The sequence below is a fragment of the Plodia interpunctella genome, chromosome 26, assembly GCF_027563975.2.
Source record: "Plodia interpunctella isolate USDA-ARS_2022_Savannah chromosome 26, ilPloInte3.2, whole genome shotgun sequence".
NCBI classification, from domain to species: domain Eukaryota; kingdom Metazoa; phylum Arthropoda; class Insecta; order Lepidoptera; family Pyralidae; genus Plodia; species Plodia interpunctella.
Genome location: NC_071319.1, coordinates 5274484 through 5296861, shown reverse-complemented (window position 1 = coordinate 5296861; position 22378 = coordinate 5274484). Strand labels below are relative to the sequence as shown.

The 22378-nt window shown below is 35.2% G+C and overlaps 1 protein-coding gene across 1 annotated transcript in view; it reads left to right on the top strand.

The window, feature by feature from the left end:
* Positions 1 to 12400: 12400 nt before the first annotated feature.
* The window catches only part of LOC128681124 (neural/ectodermal development factor IMP-L2-like), a 66729-nt gene continuing 56751 nt past the window's right edge, over positions 12401 to 22378 (top strand). The window contains exon 1 of the mRNA XM_053764758.1: positions 12401 to 12650. The gene's annotated coding sequence lies outside the window, so the exon portion shown is untranslated. The remainder of the gene's footprint in view (positions 12651 to 22378) is intronic.

The window sequence follows — 22378 nt, the reverse complement described above, 5'->3', positions numbered from 1 at the left end:
GAGGCGACTAAGAAAAACAAAGCATGATTAGATAAAATAACAACAAAGACATTTCAATATTACAAAATTAAGATTTGGGTTAACAACTACCTCTAAAATATAAATATTCTATTCATATTAAGTATATACCCTCCCGTGGCCATTTCATGGGATGAAAAGTACCCTATGGTTATATTCTACGCGTGTACCAAATTTCTTAATAATCTGTCCAGTAAGGTTTTGCGTATAAGAGTAACAAATATACACACATACATCCTCACAAACTTTCGTATTCATAATATTAGTAGGTTGTCCACAGATATCGATCAAGGTTCTGTGATCATATTTTACTCGTATCAATAAAAAAAAGTTTTGCACTTCGGGAGTGCCGGATGAGTGAGAACTTGAATATTAACGTCGTGCACTTTTGACGTCTTAAGAATTTTCAATCAGGGTCACGTGTCCTGACGCGAGTTAAACATTTTTTACCCATCACAAAAAGTGCACAACGCCGCTAAAGAATAATTTCACTTCAAAAAATACTTTCCAGTGTGGTTATAAGTAACAATTGGTAGCAACTATTAAATTCTTGATAAGTACATTTTCGTGACACAATTAGTAGTATATGAGTCATATACACATGGTATCACAAATTGTGTAATTATGGGCTGGGAATTCCTTATATCTTTCCTGTTAAAATTCATTCATGAAATTCATAGATCTTTATGTCCCGACAATAGCGGGGTAAAGTGCAATGACTTTGATAGGTTGATGTGCAGTCGACTGTACAAATAGGTAAATTTCATGAAGTATATTAACAAGGTTTATCCTTTTAGCAAGAAAAATACCGTTCTGTGAACCAATTTGAATAGCACCTTGGCGTTTCGTTCATTCAAAAAAAAATTCAAAATTCCTTTATTTCGGATAACAGAATCAATTTGTTAGTAAATGAACATTTGGTACTTAAACATATGTTAGTAAATAATAATAAAATAAACAAAAAATAAATAAATAAATATTACATATACTTGCGAGACACTCCGTGCGGATGAGACTATCAGGTCAGTTCAGCTCTACATCACCGCGGAATAAAGTGATCCCTGCGGAGGATTTGTTTAATAACTTACTAGCGGCCCGTCCCCGCTTCGCTCGGGTAAAAACATAATAAATTATACACCTAAACCTTCCTCAGGAACCACACTATCTATTGGTGAAAACCGCATGAAAATCCGTGCAGTCGTTTTTGATTTTATCAGACAGACAAACGCGGTAGAGGACTTTGTTTTATAATATGTAAGGATTATGACTTTACCTGAGCGAAGCCGGGATGGGTCGCTAGTAACATAATTATATACAATGATAACGAAATTTTCAGTACCTACTCGAATTTTAAACACCAGATCATCCTGTTTACAGCCGTCTAATAGATGGCGCCACATTATCGTTATAAATCAACGCTCACTTGATTTGTGTGACGCATTCGTTCAGTATCATCATTTTATTGAACTTCTCAATCTTGTAATAGACTCTTTAATAGTTCACCATTTTTTAGCCTTCGCTTGCGCATCTGCCTAGCAGCGATATACGATTTGTAGGTTCCGTACAATATATGAAATTAAACAAACGAAAAAATTCTTGTGGTATATACTATTCAACATTTATATATATATATATATATAGATACCTACCAGCTGCCCGTCCCGGCTTAAGCCATTAAGGCTTTTAAAACCATATAAAACTCGGCAGATAAAACCATAACAATACATGTAAACCTTCGTCTGATTCAATTTATACTGTTTTAAAAAGCCCGCATCAAACTTCGTTGGTTAGTAGTTTTAAAGAACTAAGCATACATAAGGACAGTCTTCCTTTGTGCAAAAACTTATATTGTTTCTCACTGAGAACGGTACATTTTTTTTGGGTAAAAAGTATCTTTCAAAGGATCTGTTTTATAAGATCATTTTGACACCTAACTACAATCCTAAAAATAAAAATATTGCTTACATTTTTCCGTTTGTGTGACTTTGTGTTTGTGTGCAATATTCATAAGGATGTACAGAAAGACAGCACGCCAATTTTCCGATCTATATTTTAATACAATGTATACATAAATGCGTTATTTTAAAAATCTGTTCCGCTTTCGCGCCTGACAATTATTACCTCTTTCTTTGCTTTCTAACTATACCATAGCCCGTTTCTAAGTAATGCAGAAAAATACGACGACCTCGCAGTGGCGCGGTGGTAAAGTGCTTGCCCCTGAACCGAGAGGTCCCGGGTTCGATCCCCGGTCGGGTCATGATGGAAAATGATCTTTTTCTGATTGGCACGGGTCTTGGATGTTTATCTATATATGTATTTGTTATAAAATATAGTATCGTTGAGTTAGTATCCCATAACACAAGTCTCGAACTTACTTTGGGGCTAGCTCAATCTGTGCGATTTGCCCTAATATATTTATTTATTTAATTGCAAACAAGTGATGGGTTTCTATACCTCGTTCGCATTTTGTAATGTGTTAAGTGCGAGTGTTTAGTTCTGCTGTTAAGTGCTCAATCAGTACATGCTCTGATTAGTGATTCGAGTAGGTACCCTGTGCCAAATTCCATCTAAATGGGTTCAATAGTTTAGGAGTTATTTCTTTACAAACAAATACGTATCTTTTCTGATTATAATATTATTATGACAATATATAGATATTTCAACTATAGACTTAAATACATATAGGATGAGCTTAGTAGAACGCAGAATATTATTAGGTTACCAATTAATATGGAGTAGAAACTAATTTACCAACTTTTAGTGCTAATTCGAAAGTTTGTGAGGATGTATGTGTGTATGTTTGTTACTCTTTCACCCGAAATCTACTGGACGGATTATTACTTAATTTAGTACACGAGTAGAATATAATAGGAATAATATATAGAATACTTTTTATCCCGAAATTCCCACGAGGAGCGAAGCCCCGGGGCACAGCTGGTAATTAAAATAAACACTAAAACCAAAATAATACGCTAAATTAATATCATTAGGTAGTAAAAATATTAGCAAGTACAAGAAAAAGAAGAAGCGGTGGTGGTGTAATGGTTAAGTTCACAGGTCCAAAAAAGGTCCCAGGTTCGAAGCCTACACGTGCCACATGAGTTAGTATAATAATCTGACTCATGTATAGTTTTCATTGACCAACACTCGCTTCCGGTGAAGGAAAACATCGTGAGGAAACCTGCACACTGGTTGATTATTAACTTGTGTGTGAAATGGAGAAGGCAATGGCAAAACACTCCAATAATAATGCCAAGAAAGTTGTTGTGTGTGTTTCATTCCATGTAATGACCACGACCCTCAGCCATGAGGAATACGACTATGAAGAAGAAGTACAAGAATTGAATTAGTACAGAAAATATCCAGATAGGGTAAAAAATGCTAGAATAATAAAAAATTTACGATACCCTAAACCATTTCAAAGTCCAATTTTTCCAGTAACCATACCGAATGATGTTCTAGACTGCGAATACATTTGAATATTTGTTTTTTTATCGCGGCAACTGATTTTCATTTAGAGGTTACTTTGCTTATAAATTTTCCTTTAAACCGAATTAAGATTTAACTAATTTATTTGCGAGATCAAAGGCACCAACCAGCTTTTGATCTCGTTAATCGTCTGATACGGTTAATCTGTTACATAATTTAATTTCTTAATTTTCTTAGTTGCTTAACTTTAGGACTGTCAAAATTTTAGATGTGACACTCAAAATTTTAAAATTTTCAAGATCTTAGTTATTTAATAAAAATAAAAGAAGTCGCGGTATAGATGAACTGCCCCCAAATTTGTTTAGGGAATGCGCGGAAGAATTAACTTTACCATTTACTATTCTAATCAATCAGTCATTAAACGAAGGAATATTTCCCGACCTTCTGAAAATCAGTGTCATCAAACCCGTTCACAAGAAGAACAAAAAGACTGACCTTAACAATTACCGCCCCATCGCACTTCTACCGACGGCTTCTAAGATCTTTGAAAAAGCTGTAGCTGATCGCGTATATAGTTTCTGCGAAAAATACAAACTCTTTGATGAGTGTCAGAATGGCTTCCGAAAAAACCGCTCGACCATTTTGGCAGTGTTTAAATACGTCCAAGAAATATTAAAAACGCTAGACGAGGGTAGATATGGCATTGGAATATTGTTGGATATGACCAAAGCATACGACAAGGTTCAGTATGATGTCCTACTGGACAAACTGTATGGCATAGGTATACGAGGAATCGCCCACAAATGGTTTCATTCTTACCTCAAAGATAGGAAACAGTACGTGGAAATTGAGTATTTTAACCACCAAACAAGCACGGTCCAAATTATCCGATCAAAATGTAAACCAGTCAATTTCTCAATACCACAAGGTAGCGTTCTCGGGTGTTTATTGTTCCTCGTATATATAAACGATCTTCCAAAAATAATCAAAGAGCACTGTGTCCTATTTGCCGATGATGTTTCGATCCTAACATCTGCTCAAGATAATACAAATCTACACGAACAACTTATTAACATTCTTACAAAAACGTCAAACTGGTTGAATGAGCACAACTTAGAAATAAATTATTTGAAAACAAAATTAATGGTCTTCCATCCATACCAAAAACAATCATTAAATGTTAAAATAAGTTTCAATGGGATGAACTTGGAGGTAGTAAATGAATTTACTCTACTGGGTTTAAACATAGATAGCCATATAAACTGGAAGTCGCATATCCAAAAGCTATGTGCTAAACTATCTAAGTTCGCGTATGCTCTCAGAGAGGTAAAAAAATCCACTGACGCTGAAACGGCAATTATCACGTACTACGCCTATGCCTACTCATGGCTTAGTTATGGTACATTTTTGTGGGGCAACGGAACCGACTGTGATAGAATATTTACCCTACAAAAGAAACTTGTGCGCATAATTACAAATACACAACAAACGGACAGCTGCAAACCTTATTTTAAAAAGCACAAACTCCTAACTCTGCCGTGTATATACATCCTACAAGCATGCAAATTTACCCGAAAATATCCCGAGTTTTTCAAATCGCGGAAAGATATGGTAACCAAATACACACTCAGACATCAAAATAAGTTGCAGCTGCCTATTTCACGCCTCCGACTCCACTCAACTAGCCCCCTAGTAATGTCTATAAAAATCTATAATCAACTCCCAAACGCCGTTAAAGAAATAGAAAATATCAAAACGTTTTTACAAAAAGTTAAGGAAATCTTGATTAATAAATGTTATTACACAATTAATGAATATTTAGAAGATAAATTTACACAATAAAAATTAATTCAAATAATTAAAATACTTACTTGAGGATGAACTTTTGACATTAATTTTATTAATATTATTATTATTATTGACTTATCAAAAATGTATGACTGATAATAGATTATGCCTAAAGATGAAACATGAAGTAATTTATACTTATCAAAAATGATTAAATTTAATAGATAAAATTTATTCATGTTAATAATGTCACTTTACACTGACAAAGGTTCTCTAACATCGACAAATGTGGCCCTTCTCCCATTGCAGCGCCCGTCAGGGTCCTTAATTGCTACTATTTTTATAATGAAGACCTGTATTTGACATTAAGGAAGCAATAAACAATTTGAATTTGAATTTGAATTAATCAGTCCACATTTCGATAACAATTTTAGCTTAAGAACAACAATTCCTGTTTACATAATTTATTGTGAAATTTTGCAAATTCTATAGGCAAATTTTCAATTTGCGTGTAGTTCCCTGTTCCTGAATACGATAACTCTATTATCCTACCGCGAATTACATACGAGGCGACTAAGGGATAAACACGGGATAAAATACCTTGACAGCTGATAGGCGACAACAACAATCCCAAAAAAATAATTTATTTTATTTATTTATTAAATACATAAATATTATATTTTATTTATTTATTTATTGAATAATAAATTGACGTCACATAGGATGCCGATCGCAAAATCACCGCTGAAAATCCGCTACAAAAATTTAAGCCTTATTTGTAACGTGGTTTCCGGGTTTTGGGGCGTCACAGCCGCTAAAATAAAAGGGAAAAACGCGCGAATGAGACAGAGGAATGCTAAGGGCCTCGAAGGATGTAGCTAGTTACGTTCAATTAAATATAACATATTTGGGGTTAACTTTGACGTTAATTTTAACCGGCGCGCCGCCGTCGTTTAGATAAAACGGCGTATTTTATACGCAGGTTAAAATTAACGTCAAAGTTGACTGGTGCAACGCTCTCTTGTAAAATCCATATTTGATACTTGACGTCTTTACGGAGAAATCAGCGGTGAATTTGTTTCACCTGCGCTTTGGAAGTCGGTAGTAGTCTAGTTTTGAGTACATTTTGACATCAACAAATGATAACTGGTGGCAAAAATAGGTACATTTTTTGTATGTATGTTTGTAACGCGATAACTTTCGAACCGTTGGTCCGATTTTCATGAAATTTAAAAGGTATGTAGGATCTGCCAATGGAATTTACGGGCAATAAAGTCGGTTAAGCCGTTTTTGAAATATTCACAATTTTGTAAAATAATATTGTGTTCGCGTGGTCTAAGTTCGCGGCGAACAATTAATATTTTTGAATATTTTTGAATATTTTTGAATTTGAGAATGTACGTCACGGCCACAACTATTATAGCTATAAAAGGGAAGGAAAAGGACGGGCAGGATGCGCAAAGGACGCAAAATATATATTGTTATTGTAGGTTAGGGTCCTGCGCAATATCTAACAAGATTAAGTCGTCAACATGTCAATTTGATTCTATTAGTAATTGAACAACAAAGTTGCTTCATTCATACTACAGTTGTGGGAATCGTATGGACCATAGGTCCCTGACTTTCCATTGATCCGTCTCATCTTCGCGTGTTCCCTGCATTTGGGATAAGTTACATTAATTACAATTTATAAAAAAATAAAAAGGGAAACTATTTTAATAGGAAGAAATAATATTATATTAGTACATATTTATAAAAAAAAAAACATTTTACAATCTTCATTAAAATGCTGTTTTCATCAAAATGGACATGCTCAACATTGTGTCCTGGCATGAACCAGGATGCTGGTGTTTCGCGAATACCAAAATATGTATACCTAAACTATATTTATAAGTATGCATACTCAACGTAAGTGAATATACAATTTTAAAGACTGTGCTGTGATTTCATAACCTCTTGCCTGTCTGAACTCAACCTTCCTTGGGAATGTTATTGCTGTCTCTCAGCTGTCAAGGCTATATGTCCCTTAATCGCCTCTAACGATATCCACGGGAGGATATAGAGTGATTCTATTCTAAGGTAGAACCACACGCCACAATGCAGAACATTTATTAGTGACTAAATGGGATTTTGGATTATTACCAATTATATTGTGTATTTGTGCATAATTGGCTTTTGTGTACAGAGCAAATGTCTGTCAAATCAGTATTAACAACAGCTGTATGCATCAGTATTGCAACGCCCAGGGGCTTCGCTCCCTTGGAAATTTTGGGATAAAAAGTTCCCTATATGTTATTCCAGGTTATATTTTACTAGTATACCAATTTTCATAACAATCTGTCCAGTAGATTTCGCGTGAAATATAACAAACAGATACACAGACATTTCCTCACAAACTTTCACATTTATGTTATCAGTAGGTTTAACTAGTAGGATATTTAGTTGCTATTATCAAAATAACATGGTAAATTTTAGCCTGCAATCCGTATTTCAAGCCTTTGTCTTAACAGAGAAGTGAGTTTTAGTATTTATGTTAGGTAATTCAGTTAGGAAATATGTTCAGCCTCGTTCCGTAAAATTCGATCTACCATTCCCATCACAAATCGTTATTCACTCTCAATTCGGCTAGGTCGGCTGACCATTCGATTTAACTTTCTGAACAAAAACAATGCAAGTTTTATTAAACTTGCATTGCATTACTGTTGCTAGGAAAAATTTGGTTAAGTTTTTCGTAATGTTAATTGTCAGATACCTTTAGGCGACTTGCGTAAACAAATCTGATACCAGTATTAGCAATTAACACAATAGAAAAGATGAAGTCTTCCAGTTCCCATGAAATTTTCCACTTCGTTTCCGTTATCATAACATGCATTATTATGAAAATATATTATGGTGCCAGGATCCACTCCCAACGAGAGAACTCTTCAACGGTTTAGTCACGCGTAGAATGCACTAAGACCTACCGACAATAAAAACATATGTCAAATATGACTTCTTTTTCGTAAAAACTTATTGTCATTTTACTCCAGTGGTCTTATTTGCCAGTTTTGCGTGGGCTAACTCAGATCGACCATTAGTTAATAGGTACATTTGTTAACAAATTAATAACAATAATGTTAAATATGGCGCCCCGCAGTGGGTGCTACAGCTCGTTTGAGCTTGTTGCTACTCTGTGGGGAGTAATCATTAAGCACAATTGGTTGTTTTGATAACTAAGTGCCCAATTCAATATAAAATGAATTAAACTTTTTTTTATAGTTAATTGATTTGGTGTCTTCATTTCATAAATGGTTTGTTTGTTCAATTTGACTCAATTTATTCTGTAAACAACTTAATTTCCAAAAAAAATAAATCTTCTCCTTAGAAATATTAAAAAAAAAATCCTCTGCCGCGTCTTTGAAGTCTTGAACTAATATTAGGAAACTTATTTTTCAAGTTTTCACTTCAAAAATAAGACTGATATGCCGTTGACCGTACGCACAATCTACACGTGTTTAGACTCTCCAACGAAGAAGTAGTTCCTTCTCAATGATTCGTCATACATTGCTTGTTCTTATCTTGTGTCAACGCATAGCTTGCATTAATACAAAGCAGTCTACGTCGAACTTTGTCATCAACTCAGGCATCACAAGCCGGATATATGCCTAAATAATTTGACGCGATGTGATAATTATTGCCATATGAAATAATTGTATGTTTTCATATGACAAGAATTTAAGTTATAGTTTAGATAAACAACAGATGATACACGTGTACAATTTAAGATGATAAGTGCCAGCACGAGTTTTTGAGAACACTTACCTTAGTGTTATTGAGATGTAGTACAAACTTTTATGTACAAAACTTTTAACACTTCAAAAACAATCACGCAAAGTCTTCCTTGACGGATTTCGATAGAATTGGCTACATTGGGTAGAATATAATCTGGAACAGCTAGAATACTAAATAATATAATAGATAAATTAAGATAAGCTATTTTTTTTAGCGCATTTTTTGTTCAATAGCTGTGAGTTTTTTTTTCTAAATAAATACTGTACTGGGTATATTTAGCCGATGTGTTTTATACGGAAATTGCGACGGGAGCTAAGCCACAGGCCGCTGTTAGCATAAAATATATTCGGAAAACACCACGAAGATACAATATCACCGCTAGAATTTTATAAGTATATAGAATAGACCGTTTCATGGGAATCGCAGAAAAATAGTATAATGAGTTCTAAGCATTTCTTAACAATAGATGCGAACCTGTGTTGCTATGTGGTTACGTCGCCCAGAGTTAGGAATTTATAGAGCTGGCAATACAATTTCTCCCATGTTATGATATACTTACTTCAATACGAAGATTTCGTCAAGAATGAATCAAAACACACTAGTGTTTTGAACGCCGCCGTGGTCTCTCATTTGTGTTTATTAAATTGTTCCGTAAACAGTAATCAATTTGATTATCCTGTTTTATAAATAAGTAAAGTACTAGTACAATGTTAATTTTATAAATGTATATTGAAAAAAAATAAATTCTTTATTATTAAAAAATATATGCGACACTAATGAAACGCTACACGCCGCTTTCAAACAGTCGTGAAATTCACCCGCCAATGGTTTGACAACTAGGGATACCGATGACAGTTCGAAGTGGAGACTAAAATGTTGAAAACCGGACCTTGGGCTCCGACGCTCAACGGCGGCGGGAAAACACTCAGATGAGAGTAAAAAAGAGAGAGTTATACTGAGAGTGAGAGAGATATGTATGTATTACCTGACTTTGTGTTCTAGAGATTGTTGTTACAATGAATGAGAAATTTCAGAGAGTACTCTTCAAACTTTATTACATCAAGTATTTAGCGTTAGTACTACATTATAAAATAAAGGCCTCTGCCGCATCTGTCTATCTATTCGCGTTAAACTCAAAAACGACTGTACGAATTATCATGCGGTTTCACCAATAAATGTGATTCCTTAGACAGTTTTATATTCATTAGATAGTGTATAATTTTACTATTTTTTGTTGGTTTTAACCCAACGTTTAATGTTTGTCCTTTTAAAAATTCACGGCACTCAGTCCGGTCCTTTGAGAGGCTCTTTGGAGAGTTTTCACGTTGTGTAGGTCTCCCGCCAAAACCCGCGTTATCATTATAGATTAGGGGATTAGGGTTTAGGTAAGCGATTAGGGTTCGTTACCGCACAAATGAAATTAAAATATATATGAACCTTAAGCCCACAGGAAACCCTAAAAGTTACCAGAAGACTACGCGGACACATTCCCCATAATTATCTCTAACTACGTCACCAACTAGCAGTTTATCATGTCACCAGGAGTTGACACACCCACTCGGCCCAAACGGCTAGTGAGGGGGGGAGTTGATTGACTCGTCACTTTATAAATGTTGTCGATAAATACGTATTAGTGATGTCCAAACGCGCGAACTTAAATAGCTCTTACAATTTGATTGAACAGACAGACAGACGCGACATTGGGACTTCTTTTAAATTTGTATAGCTATCAATAATATTGTTGATAATAATTTGTTCAACCGTTGAAAATCTTTAAATATTTATCCCAGCTCCCAGTACATAAACTTTGCAAAAATCGAATTCGCGCCGTTTCTAAATCTATGTCAAAAATGTTGTAATGGATTTACGCCTGCACCTTAAACCATGCCTAGGCCTGTTTGATATAATTTATAAAATTGTACCGCCCTCAAATATGACCACATCATATCCTCCCATAGATTACTTAGAAAAGATAAGAACAGCATTAATAGCTGATAGACAATAACAGAATTCCTAAATAGGGTAGACGTTAACGGCAACCAGCCGTACTACATAAATACAGCTGAATCTTTAAAAAATAAAAATTCTTCGTGGACTCTGGGCTTCATAGCCGAGAACGAAACCAGATACGCGAAGATGAAAGAGAGAGCTGAGCATTCAATGAGCGAGACTTGTGATGTGTCACTTTCGATAACATCTGACCTGACTTTTATCACCGCGCGTGCTCACTGATAAAATCAAATAGCGTGTGCCTTGCAAGCTTCCTGATACACTCTTCTGTTTCTTTTCACGAAATTACAATACAAATATTAAACGTAAGAATTTAAAGTTTATTAAAATTTTACAACCGAATAGAAAACAGTTCATTCGCCACTCAATTAAAAACAAAAAGTTTTGTTAAAATAATATACCTAAATATAAAATTAATTAAATAATCATTAAACCCACGACATTAGAAAAATGTTGACAACAATATTGAGATGAAAAAAATCTGGAATCGAACGAGAATTGAACCCACTTCTCTGCCTTATGGGACAGTGCGTATTTGTTGTACATCAAGTTTTCTAAACGTAAACTACTTGTTATATAAAAAAATCAATTAAAATGTTAAGAAATCCCAGACTCTGAAGTTGTTGGTATCCTCTCATCTGCTCGAAAAGAGGTGACGACAAATGGCCGAGCATACATTATACACACAGACACGTTAAACTTATAACTGTCGTTTGTCGTTGTGGGTTAAAAATCTTTTACTAAAACTAATTTGAACTTTTAACCAGTCTATCAGCGTGCGTAATAACGTTTTATTACACTTGATACAACAATTAAGTATTATAAGTACTATAATCCCTTGCGATAATTGACATGCTCACACTTTCACAAGTGCGCAGATTTAGTCCTTATTGTCTATCAGAAGCATGAGTGTATTAGGTGTGAGGTTCCCGCACTATAACATGCAGTGGATGTCGTACGAGACTATTAAGTCATATAAGCCTTGACAGGTGTATACAACGACTGCATTCCCAAAGAGAGTTGGCGTCAAGTAGGCCACAAAATTAATAAAAAAACCCGAATTATCTGAGAGAGCTAAGTCTTATTTCTCAAGATTCAAACCAATAACCTATAGCCGATTCATTTTTAGGAAAATTTGAAATTCTTTATTCATGTAATGATTTAAACACATAGTAGATATTTAAATTAGAAAATTTCTAAAACTAGTTAACATTACAGCATAAGCACAATTTAACACGCATTTCTATCAGAATCGATGTAGAAAATCGCGATCGCGAAATCACGCGCAATCTGCAAATAACTATGTATGTAAAGTCACATTATTTACTGCAAAACTGATAATACATATAGGTACCTAAGCAACGGGGCAAGAAGCGAAGGCATTCCTCGGACTTCGCTCGCGTATTATACACGTCTCGTTTGCGATAAATTATATTTATCGATAACCCATTCGCATCACTAGTGCGCGCTCGATTTTGATTGACATTGTGATGTTGTGATTTTGCCACGTGCAAGCCTAGAAAAAAAAGTTGTCCGTGTAAAAAAAAATGACACATGCTTATGGAATACAGTATTTTATGTATTTCACTATAAAGTAAATATCGTGGTTGTGCTTATCCTGTCATCGCGGTTAGGTAAGTTTTTATTTATTTAACTACATAACACTATAGGTTTTTCATCATAAATATTCATTCGTTTCAAAGTAGGTACCATTAATTTTATATTAGTTTTATAAAAATGCTTCATAAAAATACTTATAAATACCTACCTATTTTGCTCATGGAATCATTATATGAATATATACGTAGGTACATAATTAGGTCTTATAAATTAAGTATTTAATTCAATTTTAAGTATTGTATGCAGGTATCCTCGCGATGTTTTTCCTTCACCGGAAGCAAGTGGTGGTCGATGAAACTACTATACAAGAGTCAGATTGGTATACAAACTCATGTGGTACGAGTAGGATTCGAACCTGGGACCTTTCGATCCACATGCGTCTTAACCATTACACCACCACCGCTTCTTACTAACTTGAACTAACTACTTAGTATTTCCGTAACCACGTGGTTTAAACATGATGTAACATACACATTATTTAACTAATTGATAAAACTTAACTGTCTCTATCGAAGTTACTATCGTAACTTTTTTATCTTGGCGGATCATAGAAGGCGTAGCTAGATAACCTTAAGCCTTTGTGCACAAAAAATACTGGGGCCCCGACCAAATCAATCTGTTCAAGTTCTAGTGAAAATGAATACTGATTATCTATACTATTATTATAAAGCGATTGTGAGTTTGTATGTTTGAAGCGGGTAATCTCCGAAACTACCGAACCGATTACAAAAATTCTTTCCCCATTAGAAAGGTACATTATCCAAAATTGCTACAGGCTATATTTTATCTCAAAATTCTCACGGGAGCGAAGCCCCGGGCAACATCTAGTAATATTACTATAAATAAGTAATATTGTGAATGGTAATTATTATAATCAGTATTAAATTAGTACCTAGTAAATTCTGAACTTGTCACTGGTATTCTTTATATTGGTTTAATTTCACGGTTTTGAGTGTTAGAACTATATTAGTCTGTTTATTTTTTTGATAAAGAGCACATAAAATATGTAAGAGTGATTATAGTTCTTTGCACTTAGATACATCTGATTCGTAACCTCAGCCAGATTTCCGAAAGAATAGACCTGTTTCACATGTTCTCTGAGCGTAATTAATAAGAACGACTTCGTATATCAAATAATATATAATAAATATAAAAAAAAAACTGTCAAATTGCAAGAAATTAACGTACAGATTGTTTGATTAAAAAGAAATATATTAAATCTGTTTAGACTCTGTCGATATTTAGTTGCATTTTTATTTTATGTTATTTATTAGTTATCACAAACTTTCGCCCGCGCCTTTGCACGTCCGCTCGCGAATCATTTGTCAATATTTCGGATTCCAAGTAACGTGGAGATGAATGAAACTACGCCAGATTTTTAAATTAGACTAGTTTTTGCGACACAATAAACACAAACATAAAAAAAAAACGACCACATATATTTTTTTTCTTTAATATCTCCTATGTCCAGACATAGCCAACATACATTTTTATTATATGTATAGATATTAATTATTATTGTACTTTTCCTATAAACCTATGTAGTTACAGGGTAAATTCTAGGGTAGTCCAAAGTAGTCCTCACACGTGGAATGTGCCCTACATTCAATTACAGGTCTATATTTGCCTATGCTTTCGTCTAATTTCATCCTACTTCCTACTAATATTATAAATGCGAAAGTTTGTGAAGATGTGTGTATATTTCTTGCTCTTTCACGCAAAATTTACTGGATCGATTGTTATTAAATTTGGTACATAAACGGACAGAATATAACCTGAAATAACACATAGGGTATTTTTTGTCCCGAAATTCCCACGGGAGCGAAGGCCCGGGGCGCAGCTAGTCTTTTATATTTCATAGACGAAGGGCATTTTACAAGATTTTAATTAACTTGTCATTATTTCTTTATTTTTATGTTTATGTTATTTTAAAATAGCAGAATAAAATTGTTTGTTCGCATGGAATCTTGTAAATCAATTTTGAAGCTGTGTTTCGTTTCTGTAAGAGATGTCAAAAAACTGAAGTCGGATTCCGTGCGGATATGGCTAATTTGTATTCTGTAAAACTCACTCGAACACTAGCGCTACAATTGCGGGTGCGTCGGCGAGTTGAACTAAACTCACACCAGAATTTTGACAAATATGTATGAGAGGACGTGCAAATTTGCATTCTGTAAGAAAAAACGTCAAAGAAGTGAGTTTTTTGAAAGATCCACTAGCGCTGGCCAAGTGATTGCGGTGCGTAGTGGAACTCCCATGACAATGTCGAAATTCCGCTGCTTCATATATCTTCAAGCGATTGGCCTGAAATTTGATATAATTTTATTTTGGTTGACAATGCATATTTTTATGAATGCAAATCCTGATGATTGACTAAAATTGACTCCCAACAAGGCGATTTTCCATCTGTTTAATTCACGGACATGATGTCACGCGTTTGATGAGACATTATTTCCCAGTAAAACATAAAAATCTTATGTGAAAAACGACATTGTATAAAACTTGTTTTAGACACGCTTGTTTTGGAATATGCTACGCAGAAACTATGAATTTAACTACATAAAATTACTTTATGTTACTGACACTTTCGAATCCTTCGGTATAAGAATTACGGTATAAAAGTTTTGAACGAATTCTTCTTCTAATTTTTAACTAGCTGTCCCGATCCGTCTTCACGCGGATAGAAACATCCTAAACTTTCCTCAGGAATTACACTATCTATAGTCCGCTGCCGCGTCTGTCTGTCTGTTCTTGACAAATCCAAAAAACACTGCACGGATTTTTATGCGGGTGTCACCAATAAGTGGTGTAATTCCTGGGGAAGGTTTTAGGTGTATAATTTATTATAATTTTTCCCGAGCGAAGCCGGGACGGGCCGCTAGTAAACTTCTAAGTTACAATTGCAAATCGATTGCCGATAAGATATTACTTCTATGCTCTCATTAATTTGTAGTTTGAAGGTAACTTCACGACCCTGAACTGAATATGCGGCGGTCATTGACCCTCATTCCATGCTGGTCTAGAGAAATACTCAATCACAGAATATATCAGCAACTTCTCCCCCGTACTGATTGTAAATGTTAAATAAGGGAACGGGCTATCAACTAAAGATTTTGTTAAGAGTGAGAACTTGCTACTTGAACTACTTGTTTTGAATGGACTACCCAAAATATCTGCAGTTATATAGGCTCGTAATGATGACCATCAAGGAAATACTACTCTCATTTATTAATACCAAACTAGCTGTGAAGGTTGGACATATAGATGCACGACTGATTTTATAAGGGTTTTACATTAAATGAGGATTTTCAAATTGTGTAACTACTTGGAATGTTTATTCCAAGTAGTTACACAATTTGAAAATAGATATGTTTATATCTACTACTCTATAATCTATCTAGTAAATATATAAAAGAACAAACTGAATGACTGACTAACTGACTGACAAATCAACGTACAGCCTAAACCGCTGGGTCTAGAAATTTCAAATTTGACACGTAGGTTCCTTATGTGGCCTAGGGGTGCACTAAGAAAGGATTTTTCAAATTTCACCCTCCAAGGGGGTGAAAGGGGGGTTCAAAGTTCGTATGGGGAAACCAGATTAGTTAATTTGTTTTGTTTGAAACTTTACAGGATTACTTCTATCAATAAATGAATAAATACGGGTCTCCGGATTTTTCAAAAAATTACCCCTAAATGGGGGAAAAGGGGCTAATAAAGTCAAATATCAACATGGGTATTGTTTGTACGGTTTTTCGGCTCGCTGATTACGAATAACACAACGTATTTGAAATCTAACGTGGTGGAAGTGAAATACCATCATCCCTATTAGGGTGGAATGGGGTTGTTGTGATTATATCAAAGCCTGGGTGTCGTCAGTGCAAACGTCGCGCGCATTACGTCGTCCATTTTACAGCAGACGAGGTGGCGTGTGGTTCCGCCTTAGAATAGCCACTAACCACTCCAAATCCTCCCGTGGATATCGCACGAGGCGACTAAGAGACACAAAGCCTAAACAGCTGATAAGTAACAATAGCATTCCCAAGGAGAGTTGACGTCAGGCAACCAGCCGGATTTAAAATCACAGCCGAATCTTTTGAGGTTTCTTTTTACTGATCTCGGACTTCGCGGCTACACAACCCCGAATACAACAGGGAACTAGCAGATATGCGTGGAAACATTACGCCCGTGGGGACCTCTTACCCATAGACTTTTTAGTTTATTTGGTAAAAAGCTGGTCATGTTATTGAGTGACCTGGTGGATTCTTCGCGCAAAGAATGGTCCCCAAGTCCTGGATTCGATTCCTAGCGCGGAATATTTCACAGATATTTGACTGCTTTTCAACGTGCGTGTTGTTAGTGTATCTGTGTTTTTGTCGATCGCACCCGCGATATAAGCTTAGTGCTTAGTGTGCGCGTTTGAATGTTATTCTTATAAAATATAACTAGGCTACTTTAAACTAGAGAATTTCCAAAATCACAAGAAAGGTACAAAGAACGTGATATGTCGTTCTGTTTCGACAACGTTTCGACCTAAATTACTGTCACATGACCATTATAATATCATTTTTCATTAACTTAATATAAATTGCTGACTGTAATACGTAGTACTATGTTGGAGTCGGTATGGCTGGCCTGAGTCGCGGCTAGGGTTGCCAACTATACGATTTTTATATAGCTTTGTTCGATATTTTAGTGAATTGTTATAACAACAGCCATTTAAACGTCCTGCTGAGGGACTGGCCTTCTTTACGTCCCATAATCCACCACTCGGGCCCATTGCGGATTGACGGGTTTTTACGATTGCAAATACAACCGGGACCAACGGCTTTACGTGGCTTCCGAAACACGTTATTGTTATAATAGGTAGGAAAATAATTATGTTTTTACACTTTTATCTCTAAACTATTATACAAAAAAAAAAGGAAACCGTATCACTCATGCGTCTGTCTATCCTTCCGTCCGACACAGCTAATTTGCTCCGAATCTACTGGATCGAATCAGGTGAAATTTGGTAAGATGGTGTAATCCTATGACCCGAACACTAAGCCCGAACACAAATAAACAGAATATATATTTTTTTTCAAATAAGAATAATTTTTGGTTGGCAAATTATATTTTTATTGCAAAAAAAACAGTTTCGATGTTATTCATGGAAAAGACGTCTGACTACTTTGGTTACGGTAAATAATAATTAATTTCAGAAAAAAAAAATTGATTGATGCAACTAATTGTTTCAAAGTTGAAAATAATTTCGAGCGTCACATCCCCGAATATAACCAGTTATACGGGAAGATATTATAAGAGAGAGAGAGAGAGAGAAAGAGAGGACTATTTTCCTCCAAAACAATGTGACGACAACCCTAGTCGCGACCTATATGAAATCAATACTCGATTGAGTTCTCAAGAATGATTGTAATAACATACCGCAAAATGATTATTAGGTAATAAGCAATGAGGTATTGACCTTACTGATGTGGCTACTGATGAATACAAAATGTGGAATGCGCTAAATAGGACTACTCATAACTAGCTTTCGCCCGCGACTCCGCTCGCGTTATAGTCGATCCCTCGAGAACAGTACTTTTTCCGGGATGAAAGGTGGTGAGGACCCTATGAGGCCTGATACTAGTAGAAGGGACAAATCCAACAAGTGCAAATTTGTTAGCAATTATTACCTATTTTTTTAATATATATTTACATTATAAGTAATTAGTTTTTAGAGATTTTATAATATTTCAAAATGAAAATACTTACCAATCAAGTTTCAACAGTATAGTTCTTATAGTTCGGAACAAAGTGACGACGGACAAACAGACAGACATGACGAATCTATAAGGGTTCCGTTTTTGCCATTTGACTACTTACGGAACCCTAAAAATGAGACGGAACACATGACACCGACACCGCAACGCTTTCAGCGCAGAGCAGTTTAAGATATTACAAGCCTTTATTTAATGTATGTCCGTATGTCTTATTCCTAATGGGGTGGAATCTTTCTCAACGGTTTACAGCACGAATATCATGTTTTTGTCACACATTGAAAACAATCAGATCTCTTTTAACGATAAAAACCTATCAGATCTTTCGGTGATATTAACAAAACACGCCGCCGATCTATTTTTAGATCTTAATATCTTAATTAACTCATTATTTGAGTTGATATATAATAAGTAAGTATATATATTTTTATCCTAATATTATCCTTAATCTAGGGAAAACTTAAACGAGCACGTACGATGTTCTAATAGCTCTACAAATGAAGAGGAAAAATGAGATTCTTAATTATATCTATTACGTATATAAAATACTATTTTACAAGCTTGCAATGGATTATCGGGTGAAATTTTGTAACTCAATTTTGAAGCAGCTACATCTTCAACCGACTGAGTTAAATTCTTGATGACAATGCATTATATTGTATTTGTAAACGTAACCTGATGATGCACCTAGGAATGGTCTCCGACGAGGGAACTCCTCAATGTTTACTGAACGGGCAAGATTTTTTTGTCACGCATTGACTGCATTAAGTTGTCTCTGACAACAATGAAAGCTTGTGTCAAAAATGACAGTTTTGTAAAAAAAAAATATTTCTTTCCGCGTTGAAAGTATTCTCACCTACCGCCGTTACTATACTTTCTAAGAATCGTGAGTTATTATTGTGTCCATTACTCCAGTAAGCAGTATTTTCTTCGGAATTCATTATCTGACCACATTTGAAGAAAGCTAGATTGCTTCTTAGAATAGATAACATGTTAATCTTAATGTTAGTTTAATGATCGCAAGACTTTTTTTCTTTATTCTCCCCTTTCCGCACTTTTACTGTACAAATACAAAATTAAAAAACCAAATTAAAATTTTCAGAAACGCACGGCTGCAAAATTGATTTCTATCTTTCTCGGTGGCGCAGTGGTAAGGTTCTAGCCACTGAACCGAGAGGTCCCGGGTTCGATCCCCGGTCGGGTCATGATGGAAAATGATCTTTTTCTGATTGGCCCGGGTCTTGGATGTTTATCTATATATGTATTTGTTATAAAAATATAGTATCGTTGAGTTAGTATCCCATAACACAAGTCTCGAACTTACTTTGGGGCTAGCTCAATCTGTGTGATTTGTCCTAATATAAGTATTATATATTATTATATAAGTATTATATATTATTATATAAGTATTATATCTAATTTGCTGCAAGAGCTGACGACGGTTTCCGAACAACTGAATACACATTTTACAAGCATAGATCGGTTTTTGGGAAAAATCGATTCAGCCGTTTGTCACGGACAGACATACATATAAACTCCTCGTTTTCTGTAGACGGTGATTAAAAATCGTAAAATGACAAAATCGAATTCCAACTTATTAAGTGTTAACTTATCAACTTAACAAACATATCAAGTTCACTTATCAAATTAAGTGGGTCCTGATACCACACGTATATAATACTAACTGCGCCTCGGGGCTTCGCTCCCGTGGGAATTTCGGGATAAAACCCAATGCGTTATTCTGGGTTATATTCTACTTATATTCCAAGTTTCATAACAATCCGTCCAGTGGATTTCGCGTGAAAGAGTAACAAACATGCATCATACCAAACTTTCGAATTTATAATATCAGTAGGATATTCTTAGTTTTTGCTACTAGATAAAAGGAAATGATACAAATGTGGTACTCAATTTGCACCCTCTTAAGAACCCCGACTTTCATCGTTCACATGCCATTTGGCATGCTTGTGCATTTCCTTCCGACTATTTGCACACAAGTTGTGCTTTCCAGCTTATTTATACTTACGATGCGACCGGCATTCGAACTTGACGCCCTCGGAGCAAATCAACGGTCACAGAGTCATCAACAAAGACGTAAAATGGAATTGAAATGACGGTTTTTCCCTATTTTTAAAGTCTTGCTACATTTTAGGGTACTGTAGTAATGGTTTTACTGTATCCATTTGATTGTATACCCACTTACATTTTGTTTAGCTCAACTATTCTTAGTTCTAACCAGATCGGGACACCGTGTGAATATAATTCGAATCGAAAGAATTTCATATTTTTTTTTACAAAAATGCGTATATGTGTATGTGAAGTCTAAGCTTTAGAGTTAGAACTAAACTCGACTAGTGCTATCCTATGATGTACTAACGTTGGTATAGCACGCCCCAGCTGGGGCATGCGAATTAAACCAATAGAATTTCGCAAGTTTTGTTCGAAACTTCAGTTAGGACAATTTCGATTTCTTTTTCGAACTTTTTCATCTCATTATTATTTTCAAAAATTAAAATTACATTAAAATAATCTTATTTTCAAAAATATAGTTATCAGTTAGCATAGTTTAGCACAGCTCCTGTCGAGGCTGGCCCTTAGAGTCTTAGTAGTCGTAACTAGGTTTATCGCGTGACTACAGTGTGATATACATCATATACTATAAGGTCTTTTTGACCCTGTCAATCTCGAGTCAGTGTCCTATGCGTCACACTTCCGTCGGATTTAGGGTAACCAAGCTTCAGATTTCAGATAAAAACTCTCACACTGTCTCACTTAACTATTCATTTATCCTTTACGCCTTGAAGCCTACAAAAAAATATGGGTTAGTCAACTGGAAAGCACATGTAAAATTTATGGCTGAGGAAAAAACCAAACGACTTATTTGGTAAAATCTCAAAATCAAACTCAGTTCAATTGATCTGAAATAAATCGCATTCATACGAAAAATTTAGTCGATGGTACGAATTTGCGATGGTAGATCAGTTTAGGTTGAGTGGATCATGTTAGATGACGGTAAGCCTTCAGGGAAAACACACGACGCAAACCCATCTCTAATCGGGACAGGTGAAACTAAATAAAAGCTTGTAAAATTGGCCACCCTAGCAACAATAGAGGAAGACCAACTATAGGTGGAGTTAACCCATCTGGAATGTCGCTATCTAGGTCAACGGCAAATGGTCTTAGACCAATTTACACTTCTTAGATTGCTTCCACAGTAGTTCTGGGAACTGCTGAGATTTGTGTGAGAATGGGTACTGATTGGCCTGATATATTAATTGATAGATAGATAGATAGATCGTTTATTCCATAGAACATGGTAATACAGCGATGTTAAAATTATAAGGTCTATTGCGACCATAGATGTTTGTATAACAAGATTCCCGTGTTATTAGAAATTAAAAAAATAAATGTCTGATGACTGACATTGACATAAATTAATGACACATTTGAAACAGGAAATATATTCTGCCTATTAGGCATAGGAAGGTTAAATTATCTTATAAACAGACATTAACATTTATAAATGTAAAAAATGTGTTTGTCTGTTTTCACGTCAAAAAGGAGTAACGGATGGAGTTGATTTTTAGTGTGGAGATAGTCGGAGAGCTGGAGAGTGTTATGGGCTATTTTTTTCCGCGGGCGGAGCCGCGGGAAACCGCTAGCTAGAATATAAATATCATCTGCTTCATATTGTTGTCTTTAAAATAAAAGAATAAGGTGTAAAATACTGCTGTTTTCTATATGACATTCTCTCACATCGTCATGTGTTACATACAGGACTGTGACGCCACAAAGCCTCGTGACAGCGTAAAATAAATCATTAATGTTTTTAAAATTTAACGGTGATATCACCACCGGTCCCTTGACGTCAATGATATAAGATATAGCAGCTGCCTGAGCTATGTGTCCCTTACTCGATTCGTACGACGTTCGCAGTAAGATATGAAGTGGTCTCATATTCCAAGTCGGAACCACAATAC